The sequence below is a fragment of the Rhea pennata genome, chromosome 12, assembly GCF_028389875.1.
Source record: "Rhea pennata isolate bPtePen1 chromosome 12, bPtePen1.pri, whole genome shotgun sequence".
NCBI classification, from domain to species: domain Eukaryota; kingdom Metazoa; phylum Chordata; class Aves; order Rheiformes; family Rheidae; genus Rhea; species Rhea pennata.
In genome coordinates, this window is record NC_084674.1 from 18,784,766 (window position 1) to 18,805,088 (window position 20,323).

Consider the following 20,323-nt stretch of genomic DNA (forward strand, 5'->3'; position numbering starts at 1 on the left):
GTACAAAGTGTGCTAAAAGCAAGGCTCAGTAGCCTATACAGAATAGCATACATTGAACTTTGCTGCTACTGAATACAGTACTATGCTGCTCTGTATTCTCTGCTGGAAGATGGGAATGGTTATGATAGTAGCATAAAAACTGTGATACCTTTTGCCAGAGTGCTTCCAGCTGATGGAGTGGCTGTCTCTAGGTACTGTACAAGGAAAAGAGTCCACGTTGCTTGAGCAGCTGGGGCAGAGTGGCTCATGTCTGCATTGCATAGCTCTGGGCCCTGTGTAGTTGTTCTGGATTATTGTTACTGCTGTTTCACTTTTTTCCTCAGGTGGAAATGCACAAAGTAATCATTGGCTGTGTTACAACTTGCCAATGTGGCTCTATAGGATGACACCAAAGTGTAGATTGTCTGCCTTTAGGCACCTGAAGACATAAGAACTACTGTAATAGTATCAGAGTAAACTTGGAACAGCTAATGTCCAGATTCTCTCTCAAGGTTGGACATGTCCTCAGGTTTCCTTTCAGTTCTAGGAAGGAACCCAGAGGTGACTAACTTGCACGCCAGGCATGTCCTCAGAGTACCTAACTCTTGATTTTGTGAAGAACTGCACAGAAGAAATAGTTTCAATAGATACAGTATTTTTTACTTTCTCTCTTTTACCTTAGCAAACTCAGGCAGTAGCCTTTAAAAAAATGCAGTCTGGGTAGTCAAACACCCTTGATTCTATTGTTTCTAGTTTTAATACATTCCTCTTGGATCAAAGCCTTCCATGCTTTGTTCTAGATCAGAGGCCAACTTTCATGTTTGAAAGAGCAAGCGAAATGAGTTTTCAGCTGTGAATTATTCAAACGTGGGAGTAGGAAGGAAAGAGACTTTAATATTGTGATCAGAAATGTTGCCCTCTGGTTACTCAAAAGCTCTTTAAATTCTTTAAAATTTCTAAGTAGCTTATACAATTTAATCTACTTTAGCCATCTTTTCAACAGTCTGTTTGGATTGAGGAAAATCCGTTCTTAGTGGCTCTGAATTTGGTCTGATCGATAAAAGTTGCTTTTGGAGTCTTTCTCTGTAGCGATTCCACTCAAAGCTTTATAGAGGTTGGTGCAGATGTGCCATGAAGAACGAGGGATCAGATTGCCTTTACTTAGCACTCCTGCACTGAGTTCCTGCACAGATGAGACTCTGGATATATAAGTCAAATAGGTCCTTCTTCAAGATGGTGCAAAAGCTCTCCTATCTGAATAATTCTATGTTTTTGTGAAAAGGAAATTATGTGGATAAATATGAATGCCCCCTAAAATGAAGAGATTGAGCATTCAGAAGTTGGTCCATTTGTAAAGGTCGGGCTGTTCCCATGCTAACTTGGCTCTGGTTCTGCATTTCCCTGTGTGAGGTAAACCTCAGCTGTTACTGTTATTTGCTCTTTGCATATGCCATAAAGTATACAGGATATGCAACGTGGCAGATCCAAAGATGCAGGAGCACCTCAAAGTTAAAGAGTTTCCTGATTTAATATTGAACCAAAGTTAAAATTTCACTTTGAGTTTGTAGCTTTCCTCAGTACTTGGTTCACAGTACCTCCTTCCCCAGAGAATTACAAAGTGCCTCTTCTGGATACTTCGTTGGAGATGCCAAACTCCTACAAAGCATACGAGATGCTGCGCCTGAGTCAGCAGCATGCCTTCGGCCTTGTTAGACAGACTGGCTGAAGAGCAGAAAAATACGTAAATCACAGCAGCTTGCAAGAGCCCAGTTACCTTTATATAAAAAGCCGTAAGGGTAGATGTCATTTGGAATTTAGACTCAATCTTAAATAGCCCAAACCATTTAGGCAGTAAAATGCAGCATGGATAATGACTTTGAAAAAGACCTCATGTCACCACATATGAAGGACACACTCAGTCTTCAACGCTTCAGGTACCTGGCTGCGCCTTTAAAGGCGCTGACATTCGCTTCACCTCCCTGGTATGCCGGCTCAGATAACCGGTGCTGTGCTGAACAATAGAGAGCAGGCGGACAGGCTTTCAGAGGAGCAAGCTAGGTTTACATTAGGCATTTTCCATAAGGTCTTTTGGAAAGGTACACCCAGGTCTGAGGAACAGAGCAAGCAATACTGACTGCACTTAGTAATGTGTACAGTAAACAGCCTGGAGAGCAGGTGACAGCTCAGCTAAAGTGCATTTCTAATCTTAAGAGTGACTCTGAAAGTGACTTTGGGAGGTCTGCTTCAATCTGTCTGTCTTCTGTCCATTTTATGAACAAGTTTTCCCTTGAATTGCCAAGTGTGCCAGTTCTCCAGAGAGGCTAAAGCCAAGCAGGCTTCCTCCTGACTCATGCTTTGTAGACAGCAATTAAGGATGTGCAAGCATAACTTTTAACCCTTCCATTGATGAACACTATTAGCTGAGCAGTACTCTTTCCGCCAAAAAACCGAGCATGGCTGAACACACATGCAGCAATATTGTAGGTACAATTTGTCTGTCCAAAGAACATCAGTAACAGAGTTTGAGGTGACTTAAGTAAAATCACACGGAGTTTCAAACTGTCACAATTAGACCAGAAGATACGTTCTACACTTGTAGTCACCTCTAGAAATAGCAAGCTGTCACTAATGTGAAATATCCTAAAAACAATCAGAGGCTCCCCATAGCAAGTTATTTTTTTGCTCAGTTCTAAGAGCTTAGACAAGGCTGCCTGAAGTTATTATTTCTTCCATTTTGTTCCTAGGATCTTCTGCTTTTGGTATAGTGAATAGCAAGGACAGACCTGGAAAAGTTCAGGCTGGTGCTCATCTGAACTCAAGAGCTGCAAAATGGTCCTTCTCTTGTCTGTACATTACTCTTGCAGTGGCTGTGCAATGTGCCCTCCCTCAAATTTTTCATCTCTGAAAGGCCTCTCCTCCCACATTCTGGTACCTTTAAATAAAATACTGAGCAAAAACACTGAACCTCAATAAAGTCACATAAAAAATAAAGGGTCTGTAGCTTTGTATTAAATTCTCTGGCTACAGATCAGTGCAGGATGCTGTGCTGAGATGGTAGTGGTGGCCCTGCTTGTCCTGTTAGGCAAGGAAGGGTCTGTCTGTGACTGTTAGAGCGCATGATTCTGAAAAATAAAGTTATTATTATTACAAACTAGTTCAATGATTAAATGTCCAATTTAATTACTGTTTTGCTTTGGACTAGAGATTCCATTGCCTTACTTTCTGTCTGAGGAGAGAAGCTAGACTGATTAATAGAACTTGTATCCAGAGAATTTCACTTTCAGATACCTTTGCAGTCTGTTCGGTTTGTAGGATATATATATCTGTGAAAAGTTATCATAAATGTGTGTGTGTGTGTGTGTGTGTGTGTATCATATAAGGCTGCATTAATTGACTTAATTTTTATTGTGGCTTGTCTTTCTTCTTAAAATTTGGATGCTGAATCCAGCCTTTTTCACAAAGCAGGCTTACTTTAAAAGCTTTTTTAGCCATCTGTACAAATTAGAGGTAGCCCCAGGAGGACTGAGTCCCCACTAGGGAAGAAGCTCACATCCTTGCTCCCAGCTGGTGCCAGCAAAACTGGGAACCAGGGACTCCTCCCACTCGCCACATAAAATAAAGCACTGAACATCAAGGATCCATCCAGTTTCAACCACGAAGCAGTTGTTATCATCACTAAGGAGTGTCTTTATTCTCATCCTGGCTCTTGACCCGTATCATGAAGATAAATATGTTTTACGGTTGCTTTTCAACATACATTCCTAATGCATGGGAAAAGCAGGAATGAACAACCACCACAGCCTAAAGATCCTTGTTCCAGCAATTTTGGCCCTGTCTGTCTGCGCTCCGTATGCCCAACAGTTTAGTGCTTCTTACTACACTTCTGAATGTACTTGCTACAGCCTGGCTCACCGAAGAATTATTCTGACCATGAGTTTTCTGAGATAAACAAAATGAAAGAATTCTCCTTCTCCAAAATAATACAACTTCTGCATTGCCTTAGGCTATCGTTTTCAGACTCAGCTCTGTCCCAGACTTCCATATATTCTAGTTTGTCATTTAATAATATGGTGTGGCTGTATAAGAAAGAAAAAAGCCTGGTGATGTTTCTAGATGAGGTAATAGTCATATGGGAGTTCACACCCCTGCTCAGATTTAGTTCCTGGTTTTCAGTTTCTGCATCTATAAAGCAATATATATTACATAGAGATTTCAAGGGCTGTGACAGCCTGTGTAAAAAGGGCAAATGGAATGTTAAATACTACCAAAATACCAAATACCAAATACCACCAAATACTAATACTAAAATGGCCAAGTATAGAAATTCCTGTAAGCAATACAGGCTTTTATTAACAATATTTTGTCTCAAATTTTGTTTGCTATTAACCCCAGTGAGTGAGGGCATAAGGTCTACTTTAGTAAGCAGGGAGAATTCAGTTAAGTTTATCAGAAGATAAAAGTGATGTAAGAAGAGACCAAATAGCGTAGCCTAAAAAAGAATGTATGATCTAAAAATTGTATGTTTTAAAAGTTAATTTCTAAGAAACAGCATATTTACTGATTTTGATAGTGATGTACTTCATTATAGCCAGGATTCTTATTTACTTATTCTTATTATTACCGATCTGTTTGTCGGCCCTGTCCAAGCCTGTCTACCTGTAATTTTAAATGCACTTGTCTCCTTTGGGGTTGGGTTTCTGATCTGGATAAGCAAACACAAATCATACCCAGAACCAGTGAAAAAGAAACCAAACAAAAACACTATAATAATGTGCAAGAAGCAAGTCTAAGTCAATAACAGAATGGTATTGATAAGAAATTGAGTTCTTTAAAAAGATTCTTTGCATATATAATGCTTTTTTCATCACCAAATCCGTTAAAGCTAATTAGGATATTTTTCCTGCATATGAACAATTAGTTCAAAGGAAGCACAAAATATATGTTATAAATGAAAGTTCAGCGTGTTGGTATGGTCAGACCATGATATTTAAGAAACCAATATATGAAGGAAATACTTAGGAAGATTAAAGCTTTTTAGGTGATGGCATAAATGACAGTCGCATATTCAGCTGTGGTTTGGAACTACATTAAAAAAAAAGGGTCAGTGAAAACCACCCATTGAGCAAAACACCACCCTAGCTCTGAGATCTGAATCTCTGGTTCACAACTGATGGAAATATTATTTTTCATTCGCAGTAAAATAGGAGTGAGAAGAGATCACATCCTCCTCAATCTAAAGCAAATTCCTCACATTGAAGGTACTCATGTAAACTGATTTGGCTCTGCTAAACCTGGCACACTCCATACTCAAAAGAGAGAGAAATAGGATCTTCCAGAAAGTAACCCAAACCAGAACGGGGAGCTCACATCTTTCTGTTGAGACCTTAAAGTTAGATAATGCAAATTGGACTGTGCAGATGCTCCCGACCCTTTTGGAAACATAATTAAGGTTCCTCTCCTTAGAGTAACTGGACTGAATAAGAACTTAAGGTTTTGAATCTAAACTATCTCTGTCTTCCACAATGTAATTCCAGATCATTAGTTTTAAAATCTGCTTTCTTGGCAATACAGATGCCTAACTGTCTTTTTTACAATGTCCAAAAAAGAAAAAGTCAATGAAAGAAAGAGCGACTTGTCTGCAAGAAACATGACAGGGCAGGAAGCAATCTTTTTCTAGAGATTAGTAGGAAAAAACTGTTTATTAGTGGCATCTACGCAGCACACATATTAGAGTCTGAATAAAATACACTTCCATTTGAGAATAAAACAGAAGAATTTATGTTTACCCTAATGCACGTAACTCACCATCTGCTTTACAAATATTTACATGCTAAGAGCTTAAGGCTTCTTGTGTGTCCTGCTCTCATGGACTCACTCCTTCTATGTATCTTGGTGACAGAAATGCTGAAAGTCAGTGAAGCATGACCAGTACTGGTAACCCACTCTTTACTGTTAAATCATCTAAGCAGCACCCCGTATTTTTCTTTTTATATGCCTTAGGCTACCATTGAGGTTTCCTACAATATCTGGCTGTTTCCTGCCCAGCACAAATATTTCTGCACCATCCATCACTCTCAAAAAGAAAGCACTGCCATATATGTTCAAAGTTGTATATAAACACACATGACATTTAGAATGAATTTTAGCCAGATAACTTATTAAATAGGGTGTAATAATATACCCCCAGATTGCATTTTGGGCCTCAACACCATAAGGCCGAGCATTGTGGCCATCTATGCTTCTCTCTGAGAATTCTTCCAATATAGGGAAGAGCCCCACTAACAGGCCAGTCTGGAGTCACGTTTTCTATCCTGGTGGTCACACCTGCTTTTTAACGCTCCTTACGTCTTGGGTTGTGCTGACCTCAAGAGGCTGCTTGGTGGCAGATAGTCCATACCCACTCCCAGTTTCCCGGAGACAGCCCATTCTCAGCATTCGCTGGACTCCCTGTCTTGCAAGCCTTCTCTAAGCCCCAGTGACCAAGGAGAGAGCTTAGTGAGACAGTGCTAATACTTCTGAGCTGGTAATTGCTGTGGCAGCTTACACTGCTTGACATAATCTGTGTACAGCTTGAATGCCCGAAAACACAAAAATTAAATAGAGGATCAGAAACTCCTTTATCAAGTCAGCAGTATCATTTTAGCACTTTTTTTTTTTTTAATAAAGATTAAGTGAATGGGCAAATTGCCAACGGGCAAATTGCAAGAATCTCTGACTTATCATTAAGCCATGATCTGAAGCATGTTCAAGGAGGCCCATCAGGCTGCTAGAGAGCAGCAGAAGCAGGAGGCTAAGGCTTTGGAAATGCTTAAGGAAGGCTTTGGCTTAAGGAAAAACCTTGATGAGAAGAACAAATCTATAGAAAAGTTGCAGTAATGTGGTAGAACAGCAAGTTATCCATTTTAGCTGTGCTTGACATGCGGAGGCACTGAAGCATCACAAGGACAGCAGCAGTTTCTGACTGCTCTTCAACAGCAGGGAGTAAGTAAACCACAGAATGATATGATGTTTCTTGTGTTTTTCTTTACAATTTTGCTAATGGGGATAATGAGGATAAGGGTTAACCATGAACCAAGAGGATAATGAGGAACCAAGAGGAATCATGATCCAAAGAGTAACTGAAAAACTGGGTGAGAATACAGCAGGGATTGCACAGGGCCTGTCTGTAGCTTCCCTGGCAGTTCCTGCGACCCTGATCCAGGGAGGGAAGGATCTCCCGTGGTTCTGCGGGCACCCAGTGCAGCATCACCTGCCCTGCCACTGGCAGAAAGACTCCTGGCTGCCTTTCCTGCTTCCTAATCAGATCAGAAAGTACTGAACACTGTCTGTGCCAAAGGGGAGGGGGGGGGGACATGCTAGTGTTATATAATTTAGCCAAATCAAATTTAAAAATGCTAAGTGGCACCTATTTTATGCCATGGAAAAAAACTGACAGAAAATGTTAGTTGCTCTGTTCAAGATCTCTGCTTTACAGTTCTTTTATTCTGCATTTGTTACTTATGAAGAGACGGAGAAACCACCTACAGAAAAGTCCTTTTCAAGCAATTTCAGTTACATGCACACGATATAGTCAGCGTATTGGCAATGACCATGTCTTGCTCTCTCAGACTGGAGTTTTGCTGTTGCAGTGTCCTTTGTTCCATGGATAAGATCAGTGTTTTTCTGTTTCTCTTGACCTGTGCTCTTTCTTGGCAGCAAACAATTAAGCCTACCAAAACTTAGATAAGTAACAAGGTGAAGTGCGAGAGCAGGAGTTGAGCTAAATGAACTTTATTCCCTGGAGGCTGCCGGAGGAGCAGCAGTTCAGTGAGCGAGACATGGGATGGGCAGTCTGAACACCGTATTCTAATCTTGGCTCTGCTGCTGACTCATCATGTCACCTTAGGCAAATAACTGCCTTGATATATTAGGTTTTTTTTTACGTGAAGTGGCCACACTGAGTTGCAGACACCAGTTACCTTATTTAGAGAGTCCAGAATAGTTAGGATGAATATTTTTCTCAGTCAGCTAAACCGGCAATCCTTTATTTTCTTTCCTGCTACAGGAAGAAAGGGCCAGAAGTATTAGAAAGGAAGAAGTATGTTCAAGCACGGTAATTCAGCTCTTTGGTATCAGAGATCAAATTTATTCCAATTGCACACCAGGTAATGTGCAACTGTAATAAATTCCAATTTATAATAAATTCCAATTTATAATAAATTCATTTTTTTACCTGGTCAGGTAAAAACCTGACACCTACTCACCAAAGGCTGAGAAGAAGATAGTGGCCTATACTTTTCCTGGAAAGATACTTGCAGTTATGTGTTTATCAAATGAGCTATTATAATTTGAAAAATCTGACCTGTGAGAATATTGTTAGCAGTGATCTGCTGCCAAGCAGCCTAGTCTTATTTATTCCACTCAAGAAAACCTTGCTGACACAACTCTTTTTAAAGGCAATCTACTTTGTGCATGCCTGTCCTGTTACTAGGTTACTAGAGAATGAAATACCTCTGTTTTTTTGTAAACCTCTGTACTTGCTTTTGGAAGTCTGGTCACACAAATCTCTACACCAGACCTATTTGCATGTTTGATTTCTATTTACTTACCGCTAACCTTTCCCAGCTATTCTTTGCGTTTTGATGAACCCTTCCTGCCTCTCTTCCCAAGCCCTGCTGTAAGATAAATAGAGGATTCAGACTATTTGGTTTTGACCACTGCCAAGGTTTGTGCTCTCGGCAGCATGCTGATCGTGGCTGCAATTCCTGTCTTGCAGAGACTTGGGATCCAGTTACATTTGCTGGCGTCAAGCAGACTCTGCACACCACTATGAAATACTGACTCTAAAAATAAAAGGGTGAAAAAGTGCAAAACCAAAGAGACTGGGATATTAAGATTCCAGGAAAGTAGCAGGAAAGTTGGGAAGAGATGCATAAACTGTCTCAAGGGAAAACACTAACATATTGGGGGCGGTCTAAATTAAGCCTATGGGATTGCCTTTTTTAGCTCCGTCACCCATGTGACACTCGAGTTGAGCCTTTGGGTGCAGGTATTTCAGCTAACACAAGGAACGCATTGGAGCCTTTCGGAAAGGCGAGTCACACTGGCGGTCGCAGCTTACTGCCTTTGCTCTTGCTGAGGACGGTTAACTCCAGGTGCACTTTGTTTCTGTCTGCACACATCCTCTCAGCTGGGGTCCTCTCTCAGCCTCTGGATTGCTCATTTGGACCAAAAACGCTGCTGATAGTGCCAGCGGGCGAGCTGGGTGTGGGAAGACTTTTCAGGCGCTGGTGAGTCTCGGGGGGGATTGCTGATAAATGATAGTTGTATCATTTTCACTGTTTCTACAGCAGTTTTGGTTGTACACTGACATATGGAAGATTAACTGATGTGTGAGTTGTCTAGCCTAAATGGTCAGGTTTAGATACTTGTTCAACCTGCTTCACAAAGTTCAAATACTTAGTCTGAGATCAGATAGAAAGGGACAAGAGCTATTCCTGAGAGGCATTTTGTGAATCTCATGTAAAGAATTTGGTGGGAATTTTCTTATCTGTTGAGGAAAAATTGAATAATCTTTTAAACTGTCTTTTTCCTTTTAAACATTAAACCAGCACAACAATTAACTTTATTAAGTACAAAGTTGCATTTGTAAGTGCAACATTTACTATGACTGTCCTTTCCTGGACGACCTTATTTTCCTTTCCATTTGAGGATTTTAGATTGAACTGTTTTTTAAAAACATCTTTCTAGTTTTAATCAAAGTCTAATTGCAGAAGGCTTTATTTTTGCCTCTTTTTGATGCTTTGAATTAAAAGCATGATATGACTGTGAAACTGAGGTTTAAAACTAGATGTGTGTTTGTGTGACAGTGTATTATATACACACAATACTAGAGCTCCATGGCTACCCTTAATTGCAGCAATAGTGTATCCGCAGTGGTAGCTCCTTGGAAGTTTACGTATAGGTCAGAAGTTTCCAAATGATGAAGATTGTATATATTCTGGATTGCATTTTCAAAGTATGCCATGATTCTGTCATGGGACTCATTAGCATTCACGGGAGCTGCAAAGCTATCCTTCGTACTCAACTGAAAGTTCAGCCCTGCGTGCAGCGTTTCATGTTGCCGAGATATTATAATGTCTGGTCTTAGCTCTCAATTCAGTTTCTTAATGCATTGCTGCAACAGGCTCTATTGCAGTGGGTTAAGCAACAGGACTGAGTACCTCACTTCCCTGGACTCATACATTACGCAACATTTTGATTTGACTTGGTTCTTGATCTGTCTTAAGTACAGTAGCTCACACTGTGTGCTTTCTAAAGAAACCTAGAAGTGGACAGTTTTAAGTGGACAGTCTGAAGTGGACATTTAAAACTGAACGGATATTTCAGTAGGGATTCTTTCCAAACCTCTGCTGTCCCAAATGTGACCTTGAAAGCACTTCACAGGCAGCATTTTCTGTAAGTTGTTTAATTGTTTTTAATAGTACAGCTAAAATGATATGTTTTTAACAACTTAAAGTAATTTAAAAGACTCAACCCAAATATTTTAAAAACTGTACTGCTAATTTACATTTTTTTCATTCCCCTCATTCACTCTGTAGAACAAATTTGGAACTATCTATTTTAATTTCCAGCAGAGGAAAAGCTAACAGAACCATCATGGAGGCATTTGAATTTTTTTTACAATGGCCCAGACTGTGTGTGTTCGAAACAAAAACCACATGAAAATAAACACCCCAAATATCTGCTACTTATGTATGAACACGGCAGATTCCTTTATAACTGTGCAGAACCAGGTTTCCAGCTTCACAGCTGATTATGTGCACCGTAACTAAATACATTGCTCTGTTGTGCTGTGCAAGGCACTGCATCGGTGAGCCTGGTTTAGTGTAACTCCAGGCAAAGTTTGTTTGAGGACTCTCAGCCATTATGAAATAGCCAGGAGGCTAAGCCAAGGTGAGAACCCCATTGCGGCAGGCACTGAACACACGCAGCAGAGGTTCACTTTCTTGCTGTCAGCCCTGCTGGGCTCCCATCATACCTCATCTTAACTGTTGTTTCAGCTATAGAACAAATCCTTTGAAGTCTCTATTTAATAAAGATGAGTGAATAGGCTTCATTTCTCATTAGAAGAAAACTATCAAGCTGGATCTCTAAAGATTTAAGTATTTAATTTTTTTCCTAAATAGTCTGAAGTTTAATATATTTCAACTATTTACTTGGAATTCATTTTAAGTAAACAATAGCCATTCATATCCTCTGATAGAAAGAAAATTTCCAAGCATTTTGATGACTTTCCACAGCTGGACAATTTCTGGCAGCAGGTCAAAAGTGGCAAGAAAAGCATTAATATCCCCCTTCATCAAAGCTTATGTCAGCCAGGAGGTTCAGCACAGAGACAGGCCCAGAGTTTATGCCAGAGTGCTGCTTTCTTCAGATTCCACAGAACTGTAACTTCTCTTAACTCACTCACTCTGTGCTGTGCTTCCAGGTTCTTGTGAAATCTCTTCTCTCACAACTCAGCAAAAGTGAGCTATTACGCACATTGTATGAACCCCTACCCTACCTTTTCTCATAGCTGAAACAGGGGACAAGACAAAAGGTAGGGGACATGAAGTATCAATTCCTCTTTTCCAAAATGGGGAACTGAGGCAGATACCAAGTTGCTCTAAGACAGTTTCCATTAGTGGTGAGGGAACCAAACAGGCTCACTGAAGCACACAGGAAGCTCTGAATAGGCTAGAGCAAGAGACAAGCTTTTTTAACAGAAGGATCCAGTTTAACTGTAGGAGAGAATGATGTCAAAATATAGTGACATTTAGGAGAAGGAGGAAGATAATGTTCTGAAGAAGATTCAAGATCTGCAAGAAAGAGTCCTGGAAACCTAGAAGATGCTTAGCACAGTCCCAGATCTGTTCCACTCTGCTGAGGAAACCAAGCAACAGTGATAAGAGTAGGATTTTTTTTACTTTCTTTCTGATGCACATTCTAAGCAGAGAGTAAATATCTCAAAAATTTTGTGCAAAGTCTGGGCATTGTGTTGTGCCTTCATCACATGCCTCTGAGAAGGCAGTGATCATGGCACATGCTCTGGGCGACGCGCAAATGTCTCTTGGAGAGGTTTGACACACATACTGCAAGTCTCGGGGCTTAGACGTTTCAACTTTAAAGCCTCCACCATGAGAAGGGACAACAGACACAGTATTAACCCTTTGCAACCCAAGTGTAGAAGCATATCCTAATAATTTCACTTTGCTAGGGGATGTAAATGAACAAGTGATTTAGCCTCTAAATAAATCCGATGGATGTCCGGCAAGGCGAGTGTTATCAGCCACACAGATGGCAAGAGAAACATCCTTGAACCAAGGCAACCAACTTGCCAAATTTGAAGCATTTGCTTGAAGGGCTGGGCACACTGCAGTTTCAAAGAAATGCTTGGGAAATGCTGATCGGATAAAAGTGTACTATTTCCATTTTGAAAAGCTGACTTTGTTGGTATTTTATGCATGTGCAGACACACATATACACACAAAATCACCTTGTGGCAGAGACCCAGCATGAAAATTTACAGCCCAAACAAACTTTTGGAAAACTAACCAGCAACAAAAATTAGGACCTTATACATGGGAATGTCAAGCAGTTGTGGTCATCTGTACCACCTGGATGTATAATTTTATGTTACTCATTGTGTTCTCAGACTGCTTTAAAGTCTAGCTTACTATCTTTACACGCTTTACACGCTAATTCTATCTATTATTCTATATTTTTTCTTTCGGTTGTATGGAGCCATAAATATTTCACAGAGCTCAGCTAAGCTTCTGAAGCTTATTTCAAAGAGTTATGCTAATTTCAAAGAGTTGTCTAACATAACCCAGGGGTCTTTGCATGCATTTTCACTATTGTCAGCAGCAGGTGCTGGCTGAAGTGAGAACAGTTTAAATGCTTGCACAGACTGAAGCAAGCTACTGTAATTCTTTGTTTATTGGACTGTCATAGAAACATTAGTAATTCAAAAAGATATGTAGTGTTGATCAGTGTGTAGTGACATCTACACTAACCTTGCCACTTTTACCTGTTGCTAGATTTTAGGCCCACATCACCAATATAACAGAGTTAGGTCTAGCCACCCCAAGATTCAGTTCACAACTCACTTTTTGCTAGTTTCTGAAATCATTAATTAAGGTAGCAGCAGAGTTCATTTTGTACAATGCTCTTTATCTTTTGCCTTATTTTAAAGAATGATTACTGGAGGAGGTAGTGGGTTGCATTTGCATCACTGTGGCTGGAAAGCAGCCAGAAGAACAAGGAGCAAAACTTTTAGGCAGTATTCCGTATCTACAACAAAACTCAAATCTCTAGCAAAGTTACCTAAGGAATCCAGGCTGAGAGCAACAAATGAAAAAGGAATGACAAAGATAAGACCATGCTATGAGAAAAAAAAAAGGACCAGAATTTTAGGCTAATTTTTGATAAATTTTCCTGCACATTTGTATCACTGCATTGCTTTTTTTATCTCCGCAAAATTTGAGTCAAAATACTGCCAACTTCAGCAACTAGGTTCAAAATCTCATTCTCTGATAACTTGGGTAATTTGGTAACTTGGGTAAATCAAACTAATCTTGCAACTACAGATCAAAAGTTATCATCCATTCACAAGTGGCAAGTTCATGTGTTATGTCAAATAAGGTATGGTCCCACAGCCAAAGAGCAACACACTGTGTATACTTCCACTCAGTATATGGATTAATCAGTGCCTCAGCTATGGTATATTTTGTTGAACTCTGTTCCATGTTTCTTTAAGAACACAGCTATGCTTATTGTGTTTTGAATGGTAAGAGAAATTTTGTTTCAAGAAAAAACAAATTGCTCTATAAGCAGCAAAACTAAAGATGCTTCACTACTGATTTATATCGTCTCTTCCATAAAGCATCAATAATAAATCCAGATCTTACTATGTTTCTTATTCCAGTGTCACCTCCATATGGCAAAGTAACTCACATGTTGTGGCTAATTCAGCTTTAAGTGAATGGTGACTGGCCAGGCTGCTATTTTAAAACTGTATGTAAATAGCTATTTCTGAGTCTGATCTTCTTTTGCTTCACTAGGGGAATGAATATGGTTTGTTCTTCTGTCTTCAATTGCTGACTTCCAGGAAACTTGTAGGAATTTAATTATTTTTGGACTTTGGCTTATGTGCCAAATGTGTTTGCAATTTAGAGCAAGAGATTGACTGAAACACTAAATAAGCTTCCTTTCCTTAGGAAAGCAAGCTAATTAGGATTGTCCCATGAAAATCTCCACATCCAAATGACTGGAAGTGCATTTTTTAACAACTTTAGACCTATGTCAGATAACAGTCATCAGAACCTCTTTGCCCACTGTCCCTTATTTAGACATTGATACAAGTTTGTGTTTGAGAATGAAGCCCCTACCACTTGTCATCTGGTTTGAGGAAGAAGTTTCTAAGTTTTTAATAGTAACATCAACTTATATTCCTAACTTCAATTCAACTGAATCCAAACCTTAAGTTTATAATGGATTATCATTAATCAGGCTGTAGGAGAAAGAATAAGGATAACCAAATGGAAAGAAGAACGTAGTAAGATTTTTTCCAGAACATTAGATTACTGTACTTTTTTCCCTCTAAACTCCTATACTATACTGTACTTTGTTTTATTGGCAGATATCCCATACTACTTCAAAATCTGAAGCAAAAAGAATGAGATGAGTATTCTGGGCATTCAGAGTATGTTAGATTAATATTGTTGGCTACCTACTCTGCATATCATGATTAAGTTAGGGCTCCTTCAGCTACTAGGTAGCCTGGACTATGTTGTTGTAGTTTATATTGTTGCTACCTGCTTAATTTTTGAAATCTGTATGTTATCTTTTTTGTCTGGTTTTCGCACCTTCCTGTGGTGTGGATTTTGCAGTCTTATGAGGTCCCCTGTGCTCCTTGCAGAGCCTCTGTCTAGGTGGGGGGACAGGAGCGTATTGATTGCACTTTTGCCCCCCAAAGCTTGCAAATGCTGTATCACTCCCACTGGGAAGGCCAAATGCGAGTAGCATTGCCATTCCCATGAACAGGAGCAGTAGCCACATCTGGCTGTGTAGAAAGCCTAAGGATGGACTAGTGTTGACAAGATTGTGTTCACTTGGCATTGAACTGACCCCTGCACAAAACCCTAACACATTTCTGCAGTTCTGCCACAAAAGAAGTGTTTGCTTTTATTCTGTTTTCAATCATAGAGCAATGGAAGTTTGATTAAATACCTATTCATTTTGATAGTTGGAAGTATATTGACTGACAACCAACTGAATTCAAGCATATTCAGTTTGATGCTCTGATTTAGTACCTGCTCATTTTTGGCTTCAGAAGGTCTGCAGTTCTTGCTTAAAGAACCTCAGCCTTAGGCAAGTCCCACAGCTGGCATCCTTAGCTTGTTCCCTCCTCTGAATATTGCCAACTTATCAGCTAGGGATCACTCTGATGCTCAGGCCAAATTTCAAGAGAATCAAATTTTGTTCTCCTGGAATGTATCAAATTGCATTAAATGCCAAGCATTTATTAATTAAGACAGAAGCCTTCTTACTTAGGAGGCAGCAGAGACATCTCAGACATATCTCACAAGGTTTTGTTCTATTGTATCTTGTACCTTTTATTCATTAACAGTACCAGAAGAAAGCATAAATAATTCCATAAAGAATGTGGACTTTTATTTAAATGGAAGAACACATCTCTCTGCTGACAAAACACTCTGGTACGTGAAAAGATTGTTTGGTTAGAAAAAATAAAATGAAAGTTTTGGCACACCCTGGTTTCACATGCCCCAAACACCAGGTAAACACCTGCACAAATATTGTTTGTATACAAATAAAAATCTGTGTACCCAGAAGTCTGAAAAAAAGAAGAAGCTGAACCACAGTATAGAAGACCAGCCCAAAACATCCATCTTTTTATAGTATGTCATTACTGAAATAGTGATTAGTTTAAAGTCATTTTATTAAGGGAAAAGATAGAGAAAAATACTTTTGCTGAATGACAGTAAGAGTTGCACCCTCTAACACAGACTTTAGCTGCACTTTTAAATAGTTGATTTTAGGCAGAGGCATTTTTAGCTGCACCTGTAATTGTTTTTGCAGATTGTTTTTGCTTTTTTTGAATGTCTGCACACATCCCTACAATCTTTTAAACTTTCCCACTGTATTCACATGCTGATCAAAGCAAAACCATACATGTTAAGAATCATCTGGTAGAGATCCTTGCCAACAAGCTATGTGAAACAGATGATAATACACACAAGACCTACATTCTCCTTTTCTCTTTCCATGCTTCAGGGAAAGGCATTGATATTGGCATTGTTTTAGCATGTTTGAAGAGCATTCATTCTGCATTTTCTAAGCCGTGCACCTGATTTTTGAGTATTTAGTTTCTTCTTTGCAGGCTTTCTGCATTTAGCTTACATGTGATATGTCATTTGTAATTTGATTCTGCATGGCTGTACTTCAAAGTACGCTTCATAAATCACCTGCAGTGATGAGGAGAGACTGGCTAACTATATAAATAAACCCCAACACTGTCCCAAAGCAAGACATTCCTATACCATAGGCTACACAGGGTCTATCTAATGGCTGAAAACATATAAAAGGAAATAGTTTATTAGGGGAAAGCTGTACCTTTCTAGCGCAATATTATCTGCCCAGTAGACCATTTGTTGGGAAACATTTTATCTTCCTGCAACAGTATTGATCTTCTTTATACTCAAAGCCACTGAGTAATGGGCCTGGTTTGTCTCTGTCCCATGCTACGCTCAGGATGCTTGTGTACTTTTCCACAAGTGGAATGAAGCAGAGGTCACCATGAAAGAATGGGCATGATACCAAAAAAGAAGAAAGCAAGCAACCTGTTTTCCTCCATTCTGTGCTCTTGCAGAACGGAGAAGTCCATGAAATTATTGCACTGCAGAACATAGAACTTCAACAGTGGAAACAGCTGAAGAAAAGGCACTGTACTGGGCACAGTAGCTCCACCCTTGCAGAAGCTGCATATTTACTCTCCAAGCAGGAGGGCAGGCTTTTCTCTGCTGACAGACACACAGGCTGCCCTGTTACCACTATTGTAGATCTGGAGAAAACAGACAGCTGGTAAAGACAAAAAGATTCCTGTCTGCTCCTAAGGACATCAACAGGGAGAAGAGGCTATCGGAACTGCTGGAGGAACAAAAGGCAGAATAAATTCACTGCTTCTCAAAATGGGGAGAAAGATAGGAGAGAGAGCATCCTAGTCCAAGACCATTTCTAGATGAGTCTCTTGCTGCAGACTCATTAACCCCACACAGTATTTTGCATTTAATTCTGCAACCTCCTCCCCACCTGCACTTACACGTAGGTATAAACTTCTACAGCTAGACACATTAAAAACTGAATCTTTTCAAATTATGGCAACAGAAGATACTTTATTGTAGTGCATTTGCCTAAGTGCTAAGTGCCAAATGCAAAATAATAATAATAAAAAAAGATTTTGCAAAGCAGGGAAGAAAATGTTGGTCAAGGTTAAGTGTACTCATTGCTGATCTGCTGGATTGCTAAGCACCTGAAGCTAGTGGGTAGCAGTAGCAATTGCAATTGCTTGTTGAGGTTCTTGCCTTATTAAATCAAGTCAATACTTGCTCAGTGATCAGAATCTCACTAAGCTTCAATCTTGTGTTGGGGCTCAGGGGAGGAGACTTGCATGTTGAGGGCTTCACAGTTCTTGTAAGTACTAATAAACAGTATAAAAATGGAAACATGAGCGATCTGTCTTGCCTGAGGATATTATTGAAACCTGGTTACACGTAGATTCATACTTATTTTGTGATGGCAACTCCCAATCTGAAGTCACCTGTAGCAGGTGATGAATTCCTTGGGAGTATCAGATACTTCATTTGGCTTTGGGCAGATACCAAGAAAAATTATAGGTTAGTTACCTAGTTCAAAAGAGAAAAAAAAGATGCATTGCAATTAGGGAGCCTATTATATGCAGGAGACTAATACCTGCCAAGCTGCATTCTGGGATGCTGGGATCTGTTCCCAGTGCCATCAGATGACAAGCAGAAGAAGATGCAGTTAAGTACAAAGCTCTGATTTTGAAATTATATACATAAATACATACACATACTTTCTTTTTCAATCTAAGGGAAGATTGTAATCACTACTTAATCAAGGATAATGATTTCAAGGTGCAAAAGCTATGGTCTTCAGATTATATATTAAGGTTGGCTACATGTTTATAAATCTTACTTTATCAGGAGCAGGAGTTTTAAATTGTTTGCCATGATGGTCTTACTTTAAACAATATACCATACACTGCACATGAAGTAGAAAACATGGTGACTGTCTTGAGAAAACTAAGCATCTAAGAGTTTGCTACTGTGTTAGCTGAGTAAAGCATTTAAATACCACAACTAATTTTCTTGTTTCTCAGTATATTTAACATGGTCTAGAAACAACTCCAATTATCTGGTTCTACAAGAGACATCACAGACCCTTGTGATAGTTCTCTGTCCCTTTCAAATATATTCAGCTTATACATTAAATACATACTGTTTTGAAATGCTTTATGAGTATGCAGAACTCTGAACCTATGTGGCAATACTGACTCAAGCAACCAGAGCTCAAGAATTTACACAATCGCTGCAGTTAATTTGCAAACTAGTGGATGTGCAGCATGCCTGGCTATTTTATCTTCCTCTTCTCAGATTAGCTTTTTTGCATAAAAGTTTCTATCTCTATACTGCAAATAGTAGTAAGATGCTCTGGGTGTGTATGGGCATGTATAGCAGGAGATCCTTGTAGCAATTTTATTTCCCCAGAACACACTGCTAGCTTTCATTAAAGTGGATGGTTCTACAGGCTGAGCTAAAAAAGCAAGTTACTGCTTTGATCATTTTTTTCCTTATATGTATCTGCAGAAACCTGTATCTGAAACACCTGTATATTAAGAAAGCCCAAATTAATACTGCATTAATTCAGGCTCCACTGCTTATTGCAAAATGATTATTTTTAGATTTGTACAAGATTCAAATCTTTAAGAGGAGTTTAAATCTGTCTAGAACATCCCAGTTAGTGTCTGTGAATGGCTATGAGAGAAATCACTTCCCTATCACTTCCCTATTCTACCAACAAAATCTTGCTCTAAGCACATTCTAATACACAGATCTTCAAAATCACATTAGAATACCTATGGTAGTCTGCTTCTATGTTCTTCCCCCCCCCCCATATTGCTGCTGCTTTTTACTTGCTTTGTTCCTATGGCCTTCTATGTTATAACAGTAACTAAAAAGATGCCAGTTCAACACCCATTGGTGAAGAACAAAAAGTGGCTACAGCTTAAAAGAACTGTTTCCTCTGGCTACAGACATGAGGGATGGTAACTGCCACCTTTCTGCAGACAGGCAGCCCTCAACTTCAGCCAAGTTTACAGGGTACCATTTAATGACATATCCATTGGAGAGAATGAAAGTGTAAGAACTAGCTCAGTGTAATGCTGTGAAAAATAACCCCCCAAAATTCTCTTTAATTCCACCTGACCCACCCGCCTCTGTCTCCTGGCCAGCTTCCTGGATTTAATTGCCTTCTCCGATTTTTTCTGTGACTGCCTCCCCCAAAACGTTTTCCAGTAACTTTCTGTATTTGGTTTCTTTTACAGGCTTTGCATTTAGAGTCCTTCACATATTGCCAAAGGCTGTCAGTTCCTTCCTTGGAGGGGAATCCACAATAAATGCTTTGCCTTCCTTTTCTGGCTCTTCCCTTGACACAATTTATCATATATACACAAAGCTGAAAGAATGTCATGCCTAATTTCCTTCAAGAGTATGCAAGCAGTTAATATTTCATTCTTTAAAGAGATGATGAATCTCTGAATTTTACCCACATGAGCATCTGCTGCTTCTATTCAAAAGTTTACTGGCTAATAAGGATTTGAGGGAAATCTATTATTTCTCCAAAGAATTACTCAAATATTTGAGAGTAGGTTAATGAAGACAGAACTGTTACATAGGCCAATTCTACATATTTTAGTCTTAATCAGATCTCTGTCCAATACTGCTTTATGTAATTGTTCAGGTTAATACTTGGTGGTGATACCACTTCTCTTACAAGTCTAAAGAGATGCTATGGTATATAATAAGCACTCATATTCTGATCAGAGTCATTGTAAATGAAAGAGAGTACTGACTGAAATGTTTATTTGTGGACAGAGATACTAGGGATGAACCGTGGAGCTACAGGTTCTCTAGCAACCCACTTCACGGAGTTTGAAATGAATTCTTCTGCTTGATGTAGTAGTCTAACCTTTAAACTAACACTTCTAATGCAGGTTGGCATA

General features: G+C 39.4%; 1 protein-coding gene across 1 annotated transcript in view; it reads left to right on the top strand.

The window, feature by feature from the left end:
- Positions 1–9,034: 9,034 nt before the first annotated feature.
- The window catches only part of RAF1 (Raf-1 proto-oncogene, serine/threonine kinase), a 79,686-nt gene continuing 68,397 nt past the window's right edge, over positions 9,035–20,323 (top strand). The window contains exon 1 of the mRNA XM_062586005.1: positions 9,035–9,248. The gene's annotated coding sequence lies outside the window, so the exon portion shown is untranslated. The remainder of the gene's footprint in view (positions 9,249–20,323) is intronic.